This window comes from Nerophis ophidion, linkage group LG18 (assembly GCF_033978795.1).
Source record: "Nerophis ophidion isolate RoL-2023_Sa linkage group LG18, RoL_Noph_v1.0, whole genome shotgun sequence".
Classification (NCBI taxonomy): Eukaryota; Metazoa; Chordata; class Actinopteri; order Syngnathiformes; family Syngnathidae; genus Nerophis; species Nerophis ophidion.
The window spans coordinates 14198120-14212857 of record NC_084628.1 but is presented as its reverse complement, the minus strand read 5'-3'; the positions used below and the strand labels follow the sequence as shown (position 1 = coordinate 14212857).

At 38.4% G+C, this 14738-nt stretch overlaps 1 protein-coding gene across 2 annotated transcripts in view; it reads left to right on the top strand.

Moving 5' to 3' along the window:
• b3glcta (beta 3-glucosyltransferase a) overlaps positions 1-14738 on the top strand; it is a 131739-nt gene that overhangs the window by 55158 nt on the left and 61843 nt on the right. The window lies entirely within an intron of this gene.

The following is a 14738-nucleotide window of genomic DNA, read 5'->3' as shown; positions in this document are numbered from 1 at the left end:
AATGAAATTATATATTGAGTGCCGAGCAACACTATTTTGCATTTGCTGTAGTTTATTTAGCATTTCTCCAATGGAAGTCGACCAAACTGCCAGGCAGTGGTCAAGATATGTTAATGCCAGTGATTGAATTGCATTTATTGTTTATAATACTTGGATGCATAAAGTTTGCGTATATTCTCACAATAGATATGCCTCTTCCCATACTTGTAGTAATATTGCTGATGTGGTTTCTTCTATGATCATTTATTATCTACCGTTACGCTCAGAAGTTAAGTCTCACGTGCTTAATTTACAATGATGTCATTTATTTTGTTAATTATCACAGGTTTTGTTTTTTTATTAATAGTAATATTTGACCCATAAATCACGCAGTTACTTTTTAATATATTCAGCATGAGCATCTTATTTGTTTTCACCCATTCCGTCTAAGCCTGTAATTCCTTATTCAAAACAAATTCCAAGTCATTTGTATGTAGGTGCTATTATTCAAATATGGTGGAATCATAAGCATGCATTACGATGTTAGCTATACCTAAAACATTGATGGTTTATGTCTCCATGACCCACTTTTCAATGGTATGTTCATGTATGATATATATACAGTATTTATGTATGTAAATATATATATACATGAGTATATATACCGTCGTAGTCAAAAGTTTACATACACTTGCAAAGAACACAATGTCATGGCTGTCTTGAGTTTCCAATAATTTCTACAACTCTTATATTTATTGTGATAGAGTGATTGGAGCGCCTACTTGTTGGTTACAAAAACATTCATGAAGTTTGGTTCTTTTATGAATTTATTATGGGTCTACTGAAAATGTGACCAAATCTGCTGCGTCAAAAGTATACATACAGCAATGTTAATATTTGGTTACAAGTCCCTTGGCAAGTTTCACTGCAATAAGGCACTTTTGGTAGCCATCCACACGCTTCTGGAAAGCTTCTGGATGAACTTTTGACCACTCCTCTTGACTAAATTGGTGCAGTTCAGCTAAATCTGTTGGTTTTCTGGCATGGACTTGTCTCTTCAGCATTGTCCACACAATTAAATCAGACCTTTAGGAAGGCGATTTTAAAACCTTAATTCTAGCCTGATTTAGCCATTCCTTTACCACTTTTGACATGTGTTTGGGGTCATTGTCCTGTTGGATTTCCCAACTGCACCCAAGACCCAACCTCCGGGCTGATGATTTTAGGTTGTCCTGAAGAATTTGGAGGTAATCCTCCTTTTTCATTGTTCCATTGACTGCAAAACAGGCCCAAAACATAATACTACTATTTGTATTACAATGAAGTATTGGTCTTAATTTCTAACTTGTTGTGGCGACCTATAAAACAAAATTACCATGCAAGACTTTCTTTTATTGCAATAAGAAAAGGCCAATGTGTTTACTGCCTTTTTGATTTGTATTTCAATCTTCCAAAATTGTTATTTGAGTGTAATTAACGTATGTTTATGGTAGCATAAGATGTTCTGTTTTGTGGTCCACTTTATTTTGAAAAGTATAAAAATGCATATTGGTACCGACAACCCCATATGGGTGTTATTTCATGCTTAGGAGGCTTTAATAATGTTTTAAAAAACGTATTTGGATGGTGGTGAACCGTTTTTATATGCTCTATGGAAATTTTGGTTTTATTGCCTACTCAGTGGCCTAGTGGGTAAAGTGTCCGCCCTGAGATCGGTAGGCCGTGAGTTCAAATCCCGGCCGAGTCATACCAAAGACAATAAAAATGGGACACATTACCTCCCTTCTTGGCACTCAGCATTAAGGGTTGGAATTGGGGGTTAAATCACTAAAAATGATTCCCGGGCGCGGCACTGCTGCTGCTCACTGCTCCCCTCACCTCCCAGGGGGTGATCAGGAGTGATTGGTCAAATGCAGAGAAAAAAATTGCCACACCTATTGTGTGTGTGACAACCATTGGTACTTTAACTTTAACTTTAACTTTATTACTAATAATCCTACTTTGGCAAATAATTGTTTATTTTCCGTGATAAACAAGGCACAGCTGTACTAAATTCAATCTGATTTAATGAAAGCGTGATTTCTTTTTTTAATGAGGAATTTTGTTGACACAGAAGTTTTACTGTACATCCCTTCCACCTTCTCAACTATTGGGTATATTTTATTAACCACGTGTACATAAGTGTATTATGTAATGGTGTTGCTGTTTAATCATGCCCTCTTAGGATAATCAAATATGTGCTCATTTGGAGAAATCTAACTTTCCTAGCGGGACTTGCTTTAATGTGTTCCATTATGTAAAACTTTATACATTGATTAAAATCGTGGAAATAATGCGGATGCGTGAAACGTGTTTAATCAAAAGTGTAATTTTAGTTCTTGCGAGTGAAGTCCTGTGCAATTAGAATAATTGTTCCGTTTCTCTCAATTGCTTACTTATTTAATCTCATCTCTGCCACAGTTTGGCAGCTGTCAGAAATGTCTTTGGTAAGTAGTGCCTCGCTTTGGAGGGCTTATCCCACCGCTACCTTAGAGAGGCCCCTCTCTTTTACTGTCTGTCTTTTTTATTGTTGCAATCTATCTGTTTCATTCCCACTGCGAATGCAATAGTAGCAGACTTCATGAGGTTCTCATTTGAAGCAAATACAAACAGTAGGGTGGAAAAGCTTTACTTCCTCGCACCAAGCAAGAGTTTTTGCTTTGATGCACCAGCCTTGTGAAAAACATTGACATCGATATGAATAATACAAATGATAATTTTAAAACTTTAATGATTGCAAACAAATAATACGAATCAAAAGTTAAAGTATTCTAAAAAAAGCTTTTTTTATTTTATGTTTTAATGATTCTGTTTTTTCTCCTCACTTGACTCATCTGGACATGGACATTTTGTGTGGAAAGCAGCTGATAAATCCACTGCACTCATCTCCTGCAAGGCAATTATAGCTCTTTATTAATTTGATGTTTTTTTTTTATGGCTAAATCAAAGCCCACAGTTTTTAAATGGGGCTTCCTGATTTGATATAATTTTGTGTGCACAGATTGACTTACTTCCCAGTCGTGCTTAGTTCGGTGAGGAATCTTCCCCGTCATCCTCCTCTATAGAAATGATACCGTCATTTTGTCTCAATGATGCGAGTTCCCGGAGATTGTTCCGTGTGGTATTCTTCAGGATGTTAGACGGTCGGGAGTCAGATCCACAGAGTATTAAAGTGAGACGTTGGCATCCTCCGTCATGTGTGATTACGCTCCTGCAATGAAGACTTGTGTGCCGGTGTCATGACAGCATCATTGTTCTCACTCGAGCTTAATGATCTAATGTGATATCTTCACTCATTTGGACTTCACCACTCATTTATTATTTAAAATTACATGTCCTTAAGCTAGCACGAGAGTGCAGTGGAACTTCAGGACTTGGACACAGTCCATTCTAGGTGGCTCGATTTGTAAACTTTAAAGTAAAAAATGCTTTCTTGTGGAAATGGGGTGTCCAATGTTTTTTCACTAAGGGCCACCAACTTACTGAAAAGTAAAAGTATGCGGGGGCCATTTTGGAATTTTTTATTTTGTACATCCCATCCATTTTCTACCGCTTGTCCCTTTTGGGATCTCGGGGGGGTGCTGGAGTCTATTTCAGCTGCACACGGGCGGAAAGCGGGGTACACCCTGGACAAGTTGCCACCTCATCGCAGGGCCAATACAGACCGACAGACAACATTTACACTCACATTCACACACTTGGGCCATTGTTAAAAAAACAAAAAACCGTCTAATTATCTGAATGTGTCATTTGTGTCAGCTTTTAGCTATAGGTGACAAAGTTTATTGTTATTCGTTTTAAAATTTCAACTTTTTATTGTCTTTTTTCTTACATTTTTACTTACCGCAAATTACCACAAATGTTCCCCGGGCCACACTTTGGACACCATTGTTTCGGAACATTATACAACTTTTAGCATCTATTTGTATTAGCTAGTTACAGGAAGGGTTCATTAATTACAAATTGTCTAGTTTGTATAAAGGGCCATTACATAAAACTCATTTTGGTCCGTCGTTCTTTTTTTAAACCGCATTTAACAAAAAAACATGAAGTTTTTCTTGTTGGTTTTATAACATGCGTACGTTCATCCGTATAAGTATGTACAATAAATGTGTGCTGATTTTCAAGATAATGAAATGTCTGATAGATCAATCATTCAAAATATATCAATCAATCAATCAATGTTTATTTATATAGCCCCAAATCACAAATGTCTCAAAGGACTGCACAAATCATTATGACTACAACATCCTCGGAAGAACCCACAAAAGGGCAAGGAAAACTCACACCCAGTGGGCAGGGAGAATTCACATCCAGTGGGACGCCAGTGACAATGCTGACTATGAGAAACCTTGGAGAGGACCTCAGATGTGGGCAACCCCCCCCCCTCCCCCTTCTATATATTTATCACAAGTAATAATAATCACAATTAGGCCTTGGCGATATGACTGAAAAAAGTATGACTGTATCAGTCGATATCGATAAGTATTTTTTTTTTGGTGACCCATCAAAAATAAGGACCAAGAGAAAAATACATAAAATGTAAAACTTTTTTATTTCAACTCTCACAACCTTCTGGTTATAATCCCCTAATCCAGTGGTTCTCAACCTTTTTTCAGTGATGAACCCCCTGTGAACATTTTTTTAATCAGAGCAAAGCATTTTTGGTTGGAAAAAAAGAGATAAAGAATTAAAATACAGCACTATGTCATCAGTTTCTGTTTTATTAAATTGTATAACAGTGCAAAATATTGCTCATTTGTAGTGGTCTTTCTTGATCTATTTGGAAAAAAAAGATATAAAAATAACTAAAAACTTGTTGAAAAATAAACAAGTAATTCAATTCTAAATAAAGATTTCTACACATCGAAGTAATCATCAACTTAAAGTGCCCTCTTTGGGGATTTTAATAGAGCTCCATCTGGATTCATGAACTTCATTCTAAACATTTCTTCACAAAAAAAAAAAAATCTTTAACATCAATATTTATGGAACATGTCCACAAAAATCTAGCTGTCAACACTGAATATTGTATTGTTGTATTTTTTTATTTTTTTTTAACTTACATTCATATTTTGTTGAAGTATTATTCAATGAATATATTTATAAAGAGTTTTTGAATTGTTGCTATTTTTGGAATATATTTGAAATATCTCACGTACCCCTTGGCATACCTTCAAGTACCCCCATGGGTACGCATTCCCCCATTTGAGAACCACTGCCCTAATCTATCAAGGCAGAAAGGAAATGTCAATACAAGCATGGAAAAGACTCAAACAATGTAAACACAATTATAAATTCGCAATTACAAATAAACCTAACTATTTTCTGCAGGTTTAGTGCCAGGAAGTTACGGCTGTGCTCTAAAGGGTGAGCGCGGTTGAGGTGGTCCACATTGGTTTGACTTCAGCCCGTTTTAAAAAAATATATAAAAAATATCAAAAAACCTGCCCTACTGTTGAGGTGACTTTTCCTGTTTTATGAAAAATGTATTCACTGTCTGCAGAACTCAGTTTCTCTTCTCACTCAATGCAAAGAATACACCTCGAGAGAACAAGATGGCGAATCCATACTTGATAGTTGATACTGTTGCCTGATTGGCTGTTAGCATTTCATTCCCAATAATCAGTGATCACTTCCTGCGTTGCTTGGTTACCAGAGAGCGAGTCCCTTTATTCATGCACCCTACTTCCGGTTTCTTACCACAACAAAGAAATAAAGATTAGATAGACACAAGTCTTCATTGCCAGAGCATAATCACACATGACGGAGGATGCCAACGTTTTATCGAACAATTTTTTATTTAAATCGATTCTGTGTCTATCACTATATATTGATATCCATCTATCCATCCATCCATCCATTTCCTACCGCTTGTCCCTTTTGGGGGGAGGGGAGGGGGTGCTTGCTGGAGCATATCTCAGCTGCATACGGGCGGTAGGCGGGGCTTAACCCTGGACAAGTCGCCAGCTCATCACAGGGCCAACACAGATAGACACACAACATTAGGGACAAGCGGTAGAAAAAATGGATGATGGATGGATATATTGATATCCTTTTATCACCAATTCCTAATCACAAGTACCTCAAAGGGTTACAAAAAATCACAACGACATCCCCTGATCTGAAGCAACATCCAGGAAAGGAAAAACTCAAAAGCCCACTGCTGGGGGAAAAAAAGAACGAAACTTGAGAAGGGGCCGCTGATGTAGGCACACCCTTCCAGGTTGATTGGCTGCAATGGATGTTGAATGGGTATAATTGTTAAATTCATAGTCAATGTGGGAGTCCAGTCCTTGGGGAAGCCATCAGATAGTCTTAGGGGTCTTCTACCAGGCTCAGCCAGGTCAACTACACAGACATTAACATAGAGATGGGAATCTTTGGGCACCTCACGGTTCAATTACGATTATGATTCAGGAGCTACCATTCGATTAAAAATGTATTATTGATGCATCTTTAATTTATATTAATGGATGCAGTTTTACAGTTATTTTCGTTTTACTAGATAGGCTTTAAACACTTGCAACTTTTAAAAGCTTGCATTTGTAACAAGAAACAGTGAAATTAATTCAGACATTTGTTGAATTAGTGAAAATGTGTGCAAAACTGGAACATAAGTGTCCTAAAATAAAGGAGCTACTCGGATCTCGAGGTGAGGTGGCTTGCTGCAGTCAGCCAAATTTTAGAACTGTTTGCACTACTCCATTTAAAGCTGGCGACTTGTCTAGGGTGTACCCCGACTTCCCCCAGTGTGCAGCTGGGATAGATGCATCTAAAATTAGATTATTTCCCCCACCTCTACATTCACAGCTGCGCATTGAAGAGTCAACCACCACAGGGTCATCATCACGAAGTAGATCACAGGTGTCAAACTCAAGGCCCAGGGTCCAGATCTGGCCCGCCACATCATTTTAAATGGCCCGTGAAAGCCTGGAAATAATATGCATCAATAAAGTAGTTTAACCCCCTTTTTTTTTTTCCCCTTTTTTTTTGACAGGAAAAAAAAAGACATGCACTGCATGCAATTATATGTATTTAATAATGCAACAGATATATTATCATACATCCGAAACATTTTTGTGGTAAAACATACGTAAATATGTACTTACCCTTATGATTTCAAAGCAAGTTATCCATCAAATTGTACACTGTAAACATGACAATATATTTTTTTTTAAAAACAGCTGGGTGTTCAGAATCCTACCGTTAAAAAAAAACTGTGGTACCAATTTTACATTTACAATACACTGTGAAAACAGCAACCATATCTTGCATACAAAAAAACTAACAAAAAGCTGGCAGTTCAATCACCAGAATTTTACAGTAAAATGGAGTGAGACCATTTTACTGTAAATTTTGTGGTAAAATTCTGCCATGTTTTTGGCTGCAAAATGTACAGATTTGTTTTTATTTACTTTACTTTACTAATCTAATGCTTAGGTAATTGTGTGACAATATCATGCAGCTAATCCTTTTTCCATGTACAGTATGTTTCCTTTATTAATGTTAGAAGCCTGAGGCCTGCCATAACTGCAATATGGACCTCAATGAAAACAAGTTTGACACCCTTGAAGTGGATGTACAGATGCGTGATACAGTAAGTGCATATGAGGTGTGTTGGGAAACGGAGTTAAGAAGCTATCAACTGTCAGGAGTTGGAATGACAAGTTACCCAGGCAATTCCATTATAATGTGTTTGAGAGAAAGGGCAAACATGCCAAATCTTAAGAAAAAAAAACATAGGCCAAATCTTTCTGTGTTGGACCGCCACAAATAAATGAACGTATGAGAAAGATCACACTTCCTGCAATAAGCTCAGTATGTGCCATACTAGCTTTTTTTTGCAGCTATACTGATACTGTCTCCCACTCCATTACTTATATATACAGTCGCTCTTCTCTCAAACTACTGTCAGGGCATATGGATGAATATACCGTACAAGCCAAAAGTTTGGACACACCTTCTCATTTCAATGCGTTTTCTTTATTTTCATGATTATTCACCTCGTAGATTGTCACTGAAAGCATCAAAACTATGACATTTGTGACGTGAAAACCCTTTCAGGGGACTACCTCTTGAAGCTCGTCGAGAGAATGCAAAGAGTGTGCAAAACAGTAATAAGGGCAAAGGGTGGCTATTTTGAAGAAACTAGAATATGAAACATGTTTTCAGTTATTTCACCTTTTTCATAGTTGTGATGCCTTCAGTGAAAATCTACAATTTAAATAGTCATGAAAATAAAGAAAACCCGTTGAATGAGAACGTGTGTCCAAACCTTTGGCCTGTACTGTATGTCTCAGGTCATTTCACAATGCGATTCAATACAAACTATTTGGTTCATGATAACGATAATGCCTTCAGTGACAATCTACAATGTAAATAGTCTTGATATGTTGATGCTGCAAAGGGTTTTACACAAAAGCACAGAAACTTTTAAGTCACCGCTTATATTTAGCATCTTTGCAACTTTTTGCTGTGACTTTGTTTCTGTGACTCATGCGAAGAGCTCAATAAACGTGCTTTGCAGAATGCCGTGGTGTGGTTGTTGCACCCGCTTTTAGCTATGCAACATTGTACCAGAGGGTAAAATACAACAAATAATGTTGAGAAAAAAGTAACAATGATAAACCGATATGGGGTGGAATGATTAATTCCAAAAAATGTTTTACTGTTACCACTGTTACTACGTGGGCTCCATCTAGTGGTACGCCCAAAAACCACTTTATTAAATATTTATACACAGTGTTACTGTTTAAACTGTGTGTAATGTAAGCGTGGCCAAAATATTGAGTATACTTGTTAAACAAAACCGCTGCCATTTTTAGGGAACATTTAAGCATACTGCACTACTGTATTTTAAAGTTGGTCATTAAGGTTTTTTGTGTGGTGGTATTTGGTGAAAAAAGTTTAAGAACCATTGTATTAGATTATTGTGCAAACCCCGTTTCCATATGAGTTGGTAAATTGTGTTAGATGTAAATATAAATGGAATACAATGATTTGCAAATCCTTTTCAACCCATATTCAAATGAATGCACTACAAAGACAAGATATTTGATGTTCAAACTCATAAAATTTATTTTTTTCTTGCAAATAATAATTAATTTAGAATTTCATGGCTGCAACACGTGCCAAAGTATTTGGGAAAGGGCATGTTCACCACTGTGTTACATCACCTTTTCTTTTAATAACACTTAATAACATTCTCGTTTTATGTAGAGCTTCAGTCGTTCAACAGTCCGGGGTCTCCGCTTTCGTATTTTACGCTTGATAATGCGCCACACATTTTCGATGGGAGACAGGTCTGGACTCCAGGCGGGCCAGGAAAGTACCCGCACTCTTTTTTTTACGAGGCCACGCTGTAGTAACACGTGCTGAATGTGGCTTGGCATTGTCTGGCTGAAATAAGCAGGGGCGTCCATGAAAAAGACGGCGCTTAGTTGGCAGCATATGTTGTTTCAAAACTCGTATGTACCTTTCAGCATTAATGGTGCCTTCACAGATGTGTAAGTTACCCATGCCTTGAGCAGTAATGCACCCCCATACCATCACAGATGCTGGCTTTTGAACTTTGCGTCGATAACAGTCTGGATGGTTCACTTCCCGTTTGGTCCAAATGACACGATGTGGAATATTTCCAAAAACAATTTGAAGTGTGGACTCGTCAGACCACAGAACACTTTTCCACTTTGCATCAGTCCATCTTAGATGATCTCGGGCCCCGAGAAGCCGGCGGCGTTTCTGGATGTTGTTGATGAATGGCTTTCGCTTTGCATAGTAGAGCTTTAACTTGCACTTACAGATGTAATGACGAACTGTATTTAGTGACAGTGGTTTTCTGAAGTGTTTCTGAGCCCATTTGGTGATATCCTTTGGAGATTGATGTCGGTTTTTGATACAGTGCCATCTGACGGATCGAAGGTCACGGTCATTCAATGATAGTTTCCGGCCATGCCGCTTACGTGGAGTGATTTCTCCAGATTCTCCGAACCTTTTGATAATATTATAAACCGTAGATGTTGAAATCCCTAAATTTCTTGCAATTGCACTTTGAGAAACGTTGTTCTTAAACTGTTTGACTCTTTGCAGTTGTGGACAAAAAGGTGTACCTCGCCCCATCCTTTCTTGTGAAAGACTGAGGATTTTTTGGGATGCTGTTTTTATACCCAATCATGGCACCCAATCATGGCACCCACCATTTCCCAATTAGCCTGCAGACCTGTGGGATGTTCCAAATAAGTGTTTGATGAGCATTCCTCAACTTTATCAGTTTTTATTGCCACCTTTCCCAACTTTTTTGTCATGTGCTGCTGGTATCAAATTCTAAAGTTAATGATTATTTGCGCAAAAAAAATGTTTATCAGTTTGAACATCAAATATGTTGTCTTTGTAGCATATTCCACTGAATATGGGTCGAAAATGATTTGCAAATCATTGTATTCTGTTTATATTTACATCTAACACAATATGCCAACTCATATGGAAATGAGGTTTGTATTATAAGGTAAAATATCAGGATGCAGCGATATTTTGTCACACTCCTAATGCATGCATACTAGCTGGTATACATTTTTTGGGACAATAATATCAAACGTCATCCCTGGTATTTAGTTCCGTTGTCATCATTTACATTGTCTATTGCCTTGCTTGGTTGTATTTTACACAGATGTGCTTTTGAGTCCTCCAAAGTTTTGTGGCTATTGGACTATCCATCCATCCATTTTTCTACCGCTTATTCCCTTCGGGGTTGCGGGGGGGGCGCTGGCGCCTATCTCAGCTACAATCGGGCGGAAGGCGGGGTACGCCCTGGACAAGTCGCCACCTCATCGCAGGGCCAACAGAGATAGACAGACAACATTCACACTCACATTCACACACCCGGGCCAATTTAGTGTTGCCAATCAACCTATCCCCAGGTGCATGTTTTTGGAAGTGGGAGGAAGCCGGAGTACCCGTAGGGAACCCACGCATTCACGGGGAGAACATGCAAACTCCACACAGAAAGATCCCGAGCCTGGATTTGAACCCAGGACTGCAGGAACTTCGTATTGTGAGGCAGACGCACTAACCCCTCTTCCACCATCCTAAAATTACAGTGGGTGTTTTGTAGCTGTGTGTGAAAAAATTCCTCGTCTTATCGGTCAAACTTTGGTGTTTAACAACAGCGCCACCAAATGGTGTAGTTGCCAGAAAACTATCTAACGCAACACAGTAGAGGAGCATGTTTGAACATCCTTTTGTGTGGAGTAGACAAGTGGGGAAAAATGTAGGTTGGATTATCACATGTTGCTGGACGCTTATTGCGTATTGTTCACGCTCTGACTTTACAAATGCGTAATTAAACTTTCACACACCTGCGCTGTGCACTGTTTAAGATGATAGCAGCACCTTCGGGTCAGCGCTCCCCCCGTCATCCTCCTCCTCGGCCGCCATCCGCCATGCCCGCCGCTCGAAGGAAGTGTCAGCATTGATTTGTGTTAATGAGCGAAGGAGGCCGCAGGCAGTCCAGCATATGTACACACGCCTACAAACGCGTAACATATTTCACTTTGGCGCCCTTGATCCTTTTAATCACACCAAGGGGAGCGAACCTTGTACGCGGAGATGGCAACTGCAAGCTCAAAGCCGGCAGACTGAGTCTGCCAGAGGCCAAGCGGCGGTGGTCTTTGGATGAAGGCTGCACGCTATGAGAAGATGTGAGAGAGGAGGAGGCCTCCTGTGTCTCGTTTCATTCAATATATCTCAACACTGTCTTTTTTTTTTTTTTTTCCCTAAGCCGCCTCAGTGGAATACTAAAGGAGTCAGGGGAGGTAACAGAATTTCTCCCCCAACCCCGATTCCTTTGGCGAATTAATCTGCTCCAAGGTGACCGGGGCTTTTTGGCTTTAACCCCCCGGGAACTTTCCGTCCGTCATTTTAGAGGTATATTATATTCAACCAAATTGTATCTTTCACCACGTTTCCGCTGTTGCTCAGTGCATAAAATAAAGTCTTTTTCAAGGGTTTTTAATTAACAGTTGTGACCCAACTTGACCCTTGTTGCAGTGCTACAGTGTTGTATCATGAAGTGATGGCGCACGCAAGAGCAGATCAATGTAGAGCCGGATGAGTGCGGACCAGTTATTCTACACTTTTTATATAGTCCAAATATTTTTAAATTAACCATATCTATTACTCTCTGCAATAGTCGCCTCCTGATTGACTTTTATTCACATGTTTTTCCCACATTTTATAGCATTTGAAATATTATAAGCGGTCAGCATCAAGCTGCTTTATCTACATATGCATGCGTTATAAAGGGGAAATGAACCTTGTTTGGGAATGTTGCCCATCTTTACAATCTTTGAGAGACAAGAACACTCGTGTCTTACCCTTTTCTGTGCATTCTAAATGTAAATAACTGCTCACAAGTGGCAGCTAATATTGCAACTAATAGGGATACAATCTATGCCGCCTATAAAGCGCTTTTAAAAACCTCCAAAAACCTCAAACTGTTGCGATCTGTTGCTCAGATCTACACTATTTATTTTTCTATTTTGTATATTTCTCCGACTCCTTATTTCCTGTTTGCTTTGTCACCATGGTCACTCATCAGTTCAACTGCTGCTCACGCCCCGCACACCTGCTACAGATAATCACCGTCACTTTATAAGCCGTCCTTTTTTGTTTGTCCAGCCTGGGTTCATAATTTGCTTTCACGCAATGAGTTACGTCTGCACTCTTGTCATCGTATGTATATTCTCGCTAGCTTTTCACGCTAAAGCCTTTTCTCATTCCAGCTCTCATGCTGTATGTTTTGTTTTGCTCTTTTATGTGCCTACGTACCAGTTTAGTTCTCATTGTTGTATGTCCTATCTTTTTTGCTAGCGTCTTTGGTTTGCCTTTTTATTAGCACCAGTGTTTTGTTTCATAGATCATTTTCGTTAAATAAATTGTTTATATTCTTACCTTTGCTGTGTTCACTTGACGCATCCTCGAGGGAATCGAACCCGGCATCACAATGCCGAACAGACGTAACACAAACACTGGTTTGTATACATACTTTAAATATTTATGTAATGTAGTAACAGGCACATTCAAGATAACGTAGTATAGGGGTGTGATGATTTGATTTAGAAATTGTGATTGCCGATACGATTCAGGGACGGCATTTTCTTTTTTAACGCGATACAACCCGAATTGTTTCAGTGAGTTAAATTTGATTTAGTAACTTTTTAGGAAAAAAAAGATTCACCTGTGTGACTGTGAAATAAATACTGGATACTGGACAATGCAGATGAAGTTTTCATATATGTGTTATTTTTTTGTCAGAGAATTAGGTATAAAGGAATTATGGAAAAAAACATGCAAGTAAATAATTATTAACGACCAATGCCTTCACATCTTATTCGAATAAACAATTTAGGTTGAATTATTCTGCTCTCATTTTCAACATTCAACATTTTTTGAATGAACGTACAGTAATCAATATTTTAACAGTACATTTACCTGCTACATAAGGTTCCCTGACCTGGCCATATGGTCTCCGCCCTGCCATCGTCAATGAAGGACAGCGCCCCTGGGGTGCCTAAGCATGTATGTCCCCTCCTCCCTGTTGATGGACTTTTTGGGGTAGCACCTCAGCCATCTATCCTCAGCAAATCCAAAATTAATATTGTAGCATTCGCTACTTTATTGGCGAGAAGACTCATTGTTCTGTATTTTCTCAAGATGTAGAAGAACAGTTTGACAGTGAATGGTTGTTTGCAAAGTTTCAAGAACTGTGGGGTTCGTTTCTGAGGTGTGTAGGAGAAACTGATCTCCAAATGAACCCTGATTGAATAACAATTTAAATGTGGGTGGTTGATAAGCCTTTTGTGTGCTTGTGGGTTACTATATCTCTCTAAGGCCATTCAGGAATGCAGCTGTGGTTTCATGTTGACTTCTGTCTGCGGTTTATTACTTTATTTTTTTGGGGGGTAATTATTTAATTTAATTTTTTTATTTTATTTGACTCGTTGGGGAGGAAACAGCAAATTTGATATATGTCTTGTTTCAGTTATGTGTCTGAAAAACAATAAAAAAAATGTTTAAACCAAAAAACATCCTTTTAAAAAAACGCTTAACTTCATGTAAAGTCTTCCGTTTTGTAAATCCGATCTTTCCCTCTTTCTAATATCAATAAAAATTGACCGATTCCCTTTTAAAATGATTTTGGATCAATGCCTATCTTCCGGAAGGCTAACACAGACTGATATATCGATTTATATTTCTAAATTTCAAGTATATCGATTAATCATTATATCCCTGATATTTACAGTATTTTGATCATTCTAAGCAATGCCAAAACGTATTTTATTGGCGCATTGTTTTCACAGAGCGCTAATGCTATTAAACGTTTCAAATAAGAACATAAAACCATAGCGAGGTAGCTTACATCAAAGTTACAAGCTCCAAAGAGAGAAAATTGACTGCAAATCCAGGCCAAAAACAGAGGGACAGAATACAATGACCTGGATGAATGAGAACATCCATACATACAAAAAAAAAAAAAAATCATGATGATTGGTTGGTGTTTGTATGATGAGTCATAATTGATTAGGGCGAAACATTGGCCAGTCAGAGGCAAGAAAAGGCGAGTCATCGCAACTAGTAAGCAAAATCATAACATATGACGACAAGGGAGAAACGCTTCAAACTGACAATTAAACATCTATCCCCTCCTCTTCCGGCCCAGC